Consider the following 11,309-nt stretch of genomic DNA (forward strand, 5'->3'; position numbering starts at 1 on the left):
AACAATCCAAAAGACTAAAATTTGCTTATCTAACTATCCAGAGATGTTTTCCCGGCCATAAGTCCTTGCTATGGACTCTATATGAGATGGTACAGAGCTACTCAAAGCTGGTCAGGAAACTGTCACTAGTCTATGATGGGATAAGAACAGAAATTGAGAGTAAATATTTAAACACCTTTATGGCAACTTGATATCTCTACTATATCCAAATGTGTGATCCGTGGATTTGTCCTGTTCAGCAGGGTGGAGACTGTTAAGAAGTTATGAACTTGAATGATGAGCTGCCAGAAGTCTGGGCTGTATAGTAGTATTAGTCCGCAATCCATTGAAGGTTTTTAAAAATTGATTCTTTATCGCAGCTTGAGAAACACGAACACTATAGTTCTATTTCAGTTACCTTGGGAGTAGAAGATGGAAAAAGTAGTCCAGCAATAGCTAGGAGAGTCTGTCTAGACTCTTTGCTATTGCCTAGCTGGGTGACGTCAGACAACTTCCCTTGATAACTGTAGAGCGAGGGGCTTACGCTAGATTCTAAGTCCCTCTTGTGCTGTGGCATACGGAGCATATTTGTTACCAGAGCAAGTCATTTCTTAACATCTGCTTCCTCTGATAGTGTTTGCCTTTCTGTCTGTACCCAAAGCTCACCTTGAATTGTAATAATCCCCACATGCCAAGGGCAGGACCAGGTGGAGATACTTGAATCATGGGGTGCGGGTTTTCCCATGCTGTTCTCATGATAGTGATTTATCATGAGAGCTGGTGCTTTTATAAGGGGCTGCCCCTTCACTCAGCACTCATTCTCTCTCCTGCCGCCCTTCGAATAGATACCTTCTGTCATGATGGTAAGTTTCCTGAGGCCTCCCCAGCCATGCAGAACTGTGAATCAATTAAACCTCTTTCTTTCTTTATGGCAGCATGAGAACAAACTAATATGTCCTCTTATAACAAAATTATTTTCAGCAATAATCATGTAATAGTCAGAAATGAGCACCATCTTCTTGATTTTTACTCTGAAAAACAATTTTAAAAGAATAATTTCCTTTTAAAAGATGACTCAAATGTCATATAAATACCTTACCTCATAGTTCACACTCTGATAACCAATTTAAATTTAAATATAATAGAAGTAAAATGTCCCAAAGTCACACAGAACTGAAGTAACTCAAGTTTCATGTTTTTGTCTTTGCAGCCACTAAGTCTGTGTTGTTGACTGAGTATTGGGTCTGATGTTTGCATGCAGGAATGGGAAGGACTGTTCAAGTTGGAGACACAAATTGAAGCCAGCTCCAGCTCCAAACTGTTACAAATGGAGTCTGTAGGTGTGAGGGTCTGACTATATAACTCAGAGTTCTCCAGTAGAACACAATTTTTATTAAAGGATAAGTAATAAAAATGTGCTGATGTGCAACTTATGGGTCTATTATTAAAACTCAACAGTCATTGCAGCAATGTTTAGAACTTAAGGAAACAAAAGTTTTGCAGGGGGGCAATTTTAACTATGACATTGTTTAGAAACATTGGCAGATGGTGGTAGTAAAAAGCAGATCAATATTTTATTTCAGTTGGGTTTTTTTTAATTTTGTTTCTTTGTTTGTTTTGAGACAGAGTCTTGCTCTGTTACCAGACTGGAGTGCAGTGGCATGATCTCAGTTCACTACAACCTCTGTCTCCTGGGCTTAAGTGATTCTCCTGCCTCAGTCTCCCAAGTAGCTGGGACTACAGGCACACACCACCATGCCCAACTAATTTTTGTATTTTTAGTAGAGACGGGGTTTCACCATGTTGGCCAGGATGGTCTCGATCTCCTTACCTCGTGATCAGCCTGCCTTGGCCTCCCAGAGTGCTGGGATTACAGGCGTGAGCCACCACACCTGGCCTCACTTGGATTTTAAAAATTATTTTTCAAAAATTCTATACAGACAATGAACCCTCTTATTTCTTGAACCTAGGGAAGCCCCCGCCCCATGCCCAAACCCCGCTCTTGGTATGCTGCTGCTTATAGTTATAATAGTTTGTATACTTTAGGGATTGAAAAGGACTTGGTTTTAAAGAGTTTCAACAACAATGCACTTGCTCTTTTGGTTCAATAGGTTTACTTCTGGGCCAAGGGAGAAAAAAATCCAATCAATATTAATAATAGCTAACACTTACTGTGTGCATACTTTGTGCTGGGCTCAGTGCCCGGTGCTTCGTGTACATTACCTCTTTCTTTCTTCCAAATGCAACTCTAGGAGATACGTCCTATTCTTATCTCCAGTTCACAGATAGGGGAACTGAAGCTTAGAGAGGCCAGGTAACGTCTCCAAGGTCACACAGCTAATAAGTGGTAGAGGGGAAATCTGGACCCAGTGTCCTGATTTAGGGCCTATGCTTTTCACCTCAAAGTTCTGCTGCCTTCCACTGTTCTACTTGCCACATGCTCATCAAACAGAACAGAGCACACCACAGTAGAATAGTGACTCTTTGGGGGCATCTCTTCAGGGCCAGGAACTGTAACTACACTATCATATTTAATCCTCACAACAGCCCTGCTAGGCAGGCATTTAGTACCTCCTTTTACCTAGCAAGAAAATAACATTCAGCAAGGTTAATTACTTTTAGAATACAGAGTCAGTAAATGACGAAGCCCATATTCAAACCTCTTTTTTCTTTGCTTTTTCTGTTATCTTACACTTCTTGCCTCAGGCACCCAATGCTGCATTGAACCACAAGAAAAAATCCTTATGCCTAAGAAACAAGATGCTTTTGATCTAGCTGGAGAGCCAGGTACCCGATTTCCCAGCTTGCCTTGCAGCTAGGGAGCCACAAATCAGGCCAATGAGATGTTAAAAGGAATTGGTTGGTGAAGACAGGTGGGTTCTTAGAAAACCTTTTCCTTTTGGATAAAACAGACAGCTTAAGTTGTCAAGGACCTTCTTCTGTCTTCCTTTTTTGAACACAAATGGCAATGCTGCATCTGTAGTAGTGATCTTGTAACCATAAGGCACAAGCAAAAGGAATCTCAGAGATGGCTGCCCTAATATCACAGAGCTGCTGAGCCAATACTAATAACTACCTACTTCTGTACTTGTAAAAAAAAAAATCCATATTTAAGAACACTTAATTGGATATTATGTTACTTGCAGCCAAATACAACTCTAATTTATACAGAAAGAAGACCCAGTTTGAGTAGCCTCACTTTCCATAGACCTAAGTGAAGCCTTTCTATGCCTCTTTTAACTAATTTTTCGCTGTCTTCTTAAAGAGACTACCCTGAGTGTAATTTAAGACATCTTGGTGCTGTAGCCCTGACACCAAGTATCTGCTGAGCTCACAGCCCCTTCTGAGGATAACCACAAGTGGTTCTTTATGAATGGGCCCCCATGCTTTGTGCCGGGTTACTGTGATTCTCTGGCCAAAGCTAAGCTGACTTAGGTATTCAGCACTTGGCCCAAAGCAGCCATGCACAGGTCAGCTGGTAGCCATGAGAGCTCTATCCAGCAAAGATACTGTATAGATAGATGTTAACTGGTCCACCTGTGAGACAGAAGTTGAGTAATACAAGGAGAATGCAGAAGCCAAAAGGCAAGACAAGTAAAAAATAAGCAGAAACCAAGAAGTAAAGAGAAGGAAAGAGAAAAAGTTATATGAGGCTGGGAGCAGTGGCTCACACTGGTAATCCTAGCACTTTGGGCTGCCAGGTGGAAGGACTGCTTGAGGCCAGGAGTTTGAGACAAGCCTGGTCAACAGAGAAACACCTCATTTCTACAAAAACTAAAATCTATTGATTGATCGATACAGATATATCTGGGCACTGCTATACGGGAGACTGAGGCAGGAGGATAGCATGAGCCCAGGAGTTTGAGATTTCAGTGAGCTATGATCCTGCCACTGTACTCCAGTCTACGGTACAGAGTGAGACCCCCATCTTAAAAAAGTTATATGGTAACAGCAGTAGAATCTTAACTATGGCACAGACTCTAGGGTAGAAGCCACCGATGATGGTTACTGAGGGAACGATACAATAGGCCCCTTATTCTCGATCTTCTGGAGGTGATCTAAAGTTCCTTAGAGCCACAGGGGCTGCTGTGATTCCTAACTGATCACTAACTGCGCTGTAGCTGGTGAAGCCATGTCATCAAGCTTACCTCCCTAAATATACTTGCAGTAGCCCCATTAGATCACATTACTCCCAGTAGTCTGAAAGAGCATAACCCACATGTTGGCAACCCAAGTTCATCATTCTCATCACCAATTGTCATGATGTGCTGCACACACACCTGTGAAGCCCCAAGATTATGGACAGTGTGTCTTTGGGCCATATTTGGCCCAAATATATGTCTTGTCTAGCCTACATGGTATGTTAAGGAGATGTACAGTTGGACACCTTTCGATGGAGTGTGTGCTCTTCAGTTTGTGATGGTTCTCACCTCTCTCCATTCCTAATACTTGCTTTACTTTGCACATTTACATTATCTATTTGGTACCTGTAGGTACTTGAGCTGCTGTCCCTGGCAGATAATTGCCCAAGTGGTTACATATGATGCTGAGGTGTTCCACATGGCAGGAGAGAAAGCTGCTGCTTTGCTGCTTTCCCCAGAGTCTTCTTCATTCCTAAGGGCCATACCCATTGAGAGAGAGAGAGAGAGAAAGAGAGAGAGGGAGAGAGAGAGAGACCGCTATTACCACCCCTACAGACCATAGAGCTGGTATCTTCTCTCACTTTATCAACAACTTGCTTCTCCCCTGCAGAGTGTCTGCTGCTCATAACTCCTGTCCCCACCTCTAATCACATCCAGCACCACTTACCACCACAGCTTTTTTCTCTCCAGGCCTTCAATGGCTTTTTATCATGCCTGACTTGCTGGGTGTTCATGTGGTTGACCTTTGTGGCCACAGCCAATTACTGGGTGCTTTTCCTTCTACCCAGCAAACCATGAATCTCGGCACAATGTGGTCTCTGGAATAGTGGCTCTGGTTAACAGCATTTGTGAGCTGGCTTCTCAGGGGCTCTGCTTTACCGTCAATCAGTTCTATTTTTGTTTTCCCAAAACCTTTTGAGTCCGGAGGGATTGCAGAAGCCTGAGGGATCCAGAAAATGAGGCTAGTGCAGTGGTGTGGTTTGGCCAATGGTGAAAATAACAGCCTGTGGAAATAGTCAAAGGCGAGATGACTGTGGGCTGCAGGAGGCAAGTAAGTTTTCCTTAAGAACGAGTTAAGACAGACAAAGAAAGGATTAAAAGGAACATCCTCACTTTGGGAGGCCAAGGCCGGTGGATCACTTGAGGTCAGGAGTTTGAGACCAGCCTGGCCAACATGGTGAAAACCCGTCTCTACTAAAAATACACAAATTAGCTGGGCACGGTGGTGCAAACCTGTAGTCCTAGCTACTCAAGAAACTGAGGCAATGAGAATTGCCTGAACCCAGGAGGCGGAGGCTGCAGTGAACTGAGATTATGTCACTGCACTCCAGCCTGGGCAATAGAAGAAGACTCTGGCTCAAAAAACAAAAAAATAAGAATAAAAGGAACATCCAAAACTGCAGAGAAGGCAGCCCAAGTAAAACATGAGTGATGGTGCCGGGCGTGGTGTACACACAGCAGTGTGTGTGTCTGTGTGTGTGTGTACACATGAGCACGGGTGTATGCAGAAGGATTAGCACTGGGACCTGGGGATAATAAAGTTAGGGAGGAACAATCTATGCAGGGTCTTGAAAGCCAGATGAGTAAATTTGAAATCATTGCAGTTGGCAGCTTAGAGCTGCTAATCGGGAAAGAAATTTGGGCCCAGGTACCTATCTAGGTGATGACATCAAAGCCAAGTAGAAACGGAGGGGAAATAAGCCTAGGATCTTCTGAAGGCATAATTGACAAGCCTGGATGACTGGCTCAATTTGAAAGGCTGAATGGAGGGAACAGTCAATGTTAATGAGTTTTGAGCTCAGAGGCATGTTGGCACCAACATAGAAAGGGAAGTTTGAAAGAGCTAAAAGAAGATTATGAATTCTGTTTTAGAAGTGACATTTCATTTTTCAGAAAGAGACTTGCCATCCTCATTTGTTTATTTGGCTATGTGGTTACCAGAACAGATTTGCATCTGGAGTGCAATGGGGGAAGCCTGGGGAACAAGAACAGGCTTCTCTCTCACCCACATTTCTGGCTTTCTTAGCCAACAAGACAAGACCAGAAGCTTCCACTAGATATTAAATGGCTTCTTGGTCTTGCAGTGAAGCCTCTGGCTAAAATGAGACCCATGGAAACCAATGAGTCCAAGAGAAGGTTTCAGAAGCTCATTATTTGCCATGACTTCATAGCGGTGCTCACATTCTTTTGCTAACAAGTATGTACCAACCAAATTTGGCACTGTCAGCACACTGGCAGGGAGCCAAGATGTTAAATGGACACTGACTCATCACAGGAAAAAAAAAGAGGAGGGCAAATGATCATCCCACCCCATAGAGCCCACGCCCACCTCTGAGATAACAGACTGTATCCCTGCTCTCTATAACTCAGGCAGCTTTATATACAGCATCCCCAAATGACATCAGGTTGTGAGGCCCTGGTAAAGGCAATTGTTTGAGGCTGCACAGACTCCACTGGAACTTTGGGAACCTTTCTGCATTCCAAGCAACTAAATGGGGGCTTTCTTGGTAGGCAGTCCTGGGTTAACCTGACTTTGATTTTTACAACACAGTCATGCACTTGAGTTTCAATCTGGCTGTGGATTTTAGAGCATAGATTAACAGATGCCTATAGAGTCTATATAATTTTGAATGCTAGCATGGAAGCCTCACAATTGCCTTCATTAGAATGAATTCTTTTAGGGATGTTTGGCTTTTCTCTTCCAGGCATTCTGGAAATCCTAAGTGGGTCCACATGCCATGCAGCACAGTGAGCAGTTGTTCAGCATATAGATATCGTGCAAATGGAGCTATGATTAAGAAACAGCTTTCCTTCTACCAGCTTCTCTGACCCGGGGAAAATTAACTAAGTTAATTTTCTAAGCCTCAGTTCTCTTATCAGTAAAATGGGAAATCATACCTAGTTTCTAGTGGCATTGTGATAAATAAATTATATAAAGAGGCTGTATTAGTTATCTTCTGCTACCTAACAAATTACCCTAAAATGTAGTGGCCCAAAGAACAATAAACATTAATTATCTCATAGTTTCTGAGGGTCAGGAAATGAGGAATGGTTTAGCTGGGTGGTAGTGGTTCAAGGTCTTATAAGATTCATGGATGTCAGCCATGGCTGCAGTCATCCAAGGGCTAAATTTGGGCAGGAGGATCTTCTTGTGCGGCAAAATCATCAGAGAAATCAGGAAGTTGCAGTTAGGGATTCTCATTACATATACGAAGAAAGAAATAGAAGAGGCCAAAGTTTCAGAATACATCTTCAAGTTATTTGACTCACACTTGTGAGGTCATGGGGTGCTGCCCTTTCTCACATCACCATGGGACTGACAGGCCAGTAGATCCGAGAGCAGAAAAACAATGATTGGGTTATTTTAGAACAAAGGGAAATGAATAGTTTTTATTTTATAAAAAGCAGATAATAATATTGATCCTATTAGCAGCTACCATTTAGCTAGGAACCGTGCCAGCGTGCAAGACAAACCCCGACACCGTGGAGCTCCGTCCCAATCATGGGTTGCCTGCCTCTAGATTTCTTGAACATTAGAAAGAAATAGTTTTTCAATTCTTTTAAGCCATTCTTGTTTTCTTTCTGTTGCTTTATAACAAACCTAATACCAACTACATAAAGTCCTATGACAATGGGTGTTATCCCAGTTCTAGCACGTCATCTGTCACCAGGGCATGCATTTATCAAAGACAAGAAAGTCTGTAGAAATGATTCCAGGAGAAAGAAGAGAAACCATCATTTACAGGTTTATACAACAGTTTTGAGCTCTCCCTACCATGGGGAAAGCACTGTGAGGGATTCCAAAGTGACTGGGTCGTATCCTATGAAGTTTAACTTACCAAATTGACACGAAGGAGGTTAGACAGTTGTATAGAGTTTGCTGTGAGTTTCTCCTCCATTTGGGCTTCCTGCTACTACCACTTTGTTCTTTGCAAAGAACTTCTACATGTGAGGAATTGTGCTAGGTGCCAGAATCACAATGATATACTTTTGGTTCCTGTGTCTTTAAAAAAGTAAAATGTTAATAACATTATTTCTTATTTCAAAAGTGACATATATTCAAAAAGGAGAAGAAAATAATCATATATAATTGAGGAACAAATATTTTTAACAGTTTGATATTGTTATACTTCTTGAAAAAATTGGGATTATTTATTTGGGTACCCGCTTTTTCACTCAATATCATATTGCAAAGATTTTGCATAACAATCTATATATTCCTACAACAATATTTTTACGGGATATCATGCACTCCATTGAATGGAGCTAATGTAATTTATCCAATCCCTTATTGCTGGACATGCAGGCAGATCTTAATTTTCACTCTTATAAACAGCTGCTATAATGAATCTCTTTGTAGTTAAATGTTTTGTATATTTATGATTGCTTCCTTGGAATAAATTCTTCGAAGTAGAATTGCTACATTCAAATTTTTGTAAAATTCTAAGAGTTTCAGTAGAAATCTAAATTAACTTTCAATAGTTAGACAAATTTAGTCTCTATCCAGCAGGCCAGGAGTTTCCCTAAATGGTTCTTTTTTAATATAACTACTTTGACGGGCCTCCCATAACTCGATAAATCACTTGTGCATTTGTATGAATCGTTTTTCAGGCTGCTTCCCTTCTTAGAGGAAAGAGCAGAGCTCCCAGAAAGGCAGGAACCTGGCAAAGGGCACAGAATGATGGGCCAGGCCTGTGAACAGCAGTCCCAGCCAAAGGCCCGCTCCAAGAGTAGACCTGCCTAACTCCTGCGGAGTGTTCTTCAAGCTGATGACAATGCACACTGCATTCACTCTAAGTGCAGAATTCTCTCTTCCCGTGAGTGACAAAAAAGATAAATAAATTCAGAATTCTCAGATTGCGGCTCCAAGTCCTGCCAGCAACAATTAGTTGTAGAGAAGATGATGGTGTTTCCCCTTCTCCAGCTTCACCTTCTCACTCTTTTCTTCTTCTTTCTCATTCTTTGTCATCTATTATTTTCCAAAATAAAAACAGCTTTGCTGAATTTCCTATTTATATCCTTTCCAGGCAGGAAATAGGGATCGATCTCACCATTTGAATGACTGTTCATTATCCTATTGTGGGGATGTAGTAAGATTTATTTAATGTAAATTAGATAATGTCTTGTTTTGACAGACATTATGCTGTCTCCAATCTTTAACATTTCACTAGTGCGCATCCCAACACTTCTCTCTTTGTATGCTTGTCCAATTGCCTCCTTAGGATAAATTCCTAGAAGAGGAATTGGGTCAAAGTAGACGCCTAACACCAATCTGCCCTGCAGAAGGGTTTCACCAATTTACTTCAAGAGGGAGTTTCCTAACATTTCGTTCCTAACCCTACTGCAGGCCATGGGCACAATAAAGTTTCTCCTCGATTTCTATTTCTTCCTTCCTTTCCTGTTAGCTGAGAGAGGCAAGTTGCTTTCTAGAGACCCCAACCACTCAATTAACTCTGTTAAAATGCTTCCTTCTTTTCTCAGATTAAAAAGAAGAAAAGAAGAATGGCTTCTTGTCTTAGCCAGGAGCCCCATACCTTCTGTTACAAAGGGGTAAAATTGAAGGTGCCAGTCATTCAGTTGAAAACAAAATTTGCTGAAACTCAGTTCCGCTGAGTCATTATCCATTAAAAGCCTTGTAAGCCTTGTGTATGTTTAATCTATCTGGTATATTCACACAGAGGCCTACACACATTTGATTCTTTATACGGGGGAGGGTGTGTGTCTAGGTGATAAATGTATATATGTGTGTATAGATTAAATATATGACCAAAAACTTAAAACAGAAAAATATAACCCCTGTTTTTCAAGGCATAGATTGATATTTTCTACAGAAGTAATCAATAAACCTTTGGGTTTTTTTTTTCATGTTTACAAATACAAAAAACAGTAAATATTTATCTTCCTGATTTTCACAGACATTGCTGATCTATGCCTGGCATTTTTTGTAACAAGCTTGTACCCTAAAATGAGAATGGCAAGGGCTGCAGCCAGGGGCTGGGGGAGCCAGCAGGGCACTTTACAATTTCTCAGAAAGTGAATGCTGGTCGCTGACTTCCATGTTAGGTCCACCCCCGAACCCCACCTTCTGCCCTTGCCACCCCCTAAAAAACCCTCTGAATACAGAGACTTGGCTTCTCCTTCCTTTGACTATATAGCTACAGCAGAGATATAAAGAAGTTTTTTTTTACAATACAGTTTCACTCTACATTTCTTAAGGAAAGGAGCCACACAAGTCTCCAGTTGGGATGACAAAGCCGTAATCAGAGCATCTGGTCTCTCTGCCTCCAGCTAGGCTGGGCATTTCCCAGCAATATGTTCCCCAGGGTTTTCTGGTTTGGAGTCAAGCCCCTGAGATACTGTCTCACAGTTAATTAGATCATGCAGTTAGACAGAGGAGCGCTGTCTCTCTCTCTCTCTGTTTTCAGTGTAGTTGCTTCCTCAGTTTGTGTTAATTCTAATAAGACTAGTTAGAAGTCAAGCCATTCCACCTTCCAGCAACATGTTAACAAGGAGATAGGGTGCAAAGTTCATGTAATTTTGATTTTTTGAAACAGAAAATTTTTGGAAATGCAATTGAAACTGTAGTGGAATCCCTACCGTCCCTGATATTTCACCAGATTCAGAGTTTTGAGCTTCACTGGAAAGAGCAGTTGATCAGGAACACTGTGTGGCCCCAGCTCTGATGCTAACCAGCTGTGCAGACTGCTCCCTTTTCTCTAGTCTCCTCTGCCAATGGTGATAATGCATGTGCTTCCCGTCTAACTCATGGAGTTGCCATGGTAAGAACCAGCTGAAGTAACATGAACGTATTTTGGAAATATACAATGCAAGGTAGTCATTACTGCTGCCGTGGCTTATTTTAGTTGCTTGAGACCATACAGAAGGGAGGAGAAAGACTGATTTTCTTCCGCTAGCTACTCCCATTATTCTCTTAGACAAGACACAAAGCTAATTCTTCCCTCTCCATGCAAACCATTCTGCACTTACATACTCCCTGGATCTCACTCCTGCCTCTAAAGACCTCAAGGGCAAGAGATTCTATTTCACCCAAGCAACTCATTCTGGAGTTCAAAAACCTCAGTATCTGGAAGTTCTTTCAATGTCTATCCATAGCCCTTTGTACTGCCAACTAACTAACTACCTCTGACTCTGATTTCAGAGATGAGGATTCTCTCTTTCACCCAACAC

The sequence above is a fragment of the Aotus nancymaae genome, unplaced genomic scaffold (genome assembly GCF_030222135.1).
Source record: "Aotus nancymaae isolate 86718 unplaced genomic scaffold, 86718_ANA_hifiasm-v0.15.2.pri h1tg000025l, whole genome shotgun sequence".
Lineage (NCBI taxonomy): Eukaryota > Metazoa > Chordata > Mammalia > Primates > Aotidae > Aotus > Aotus nancymaae.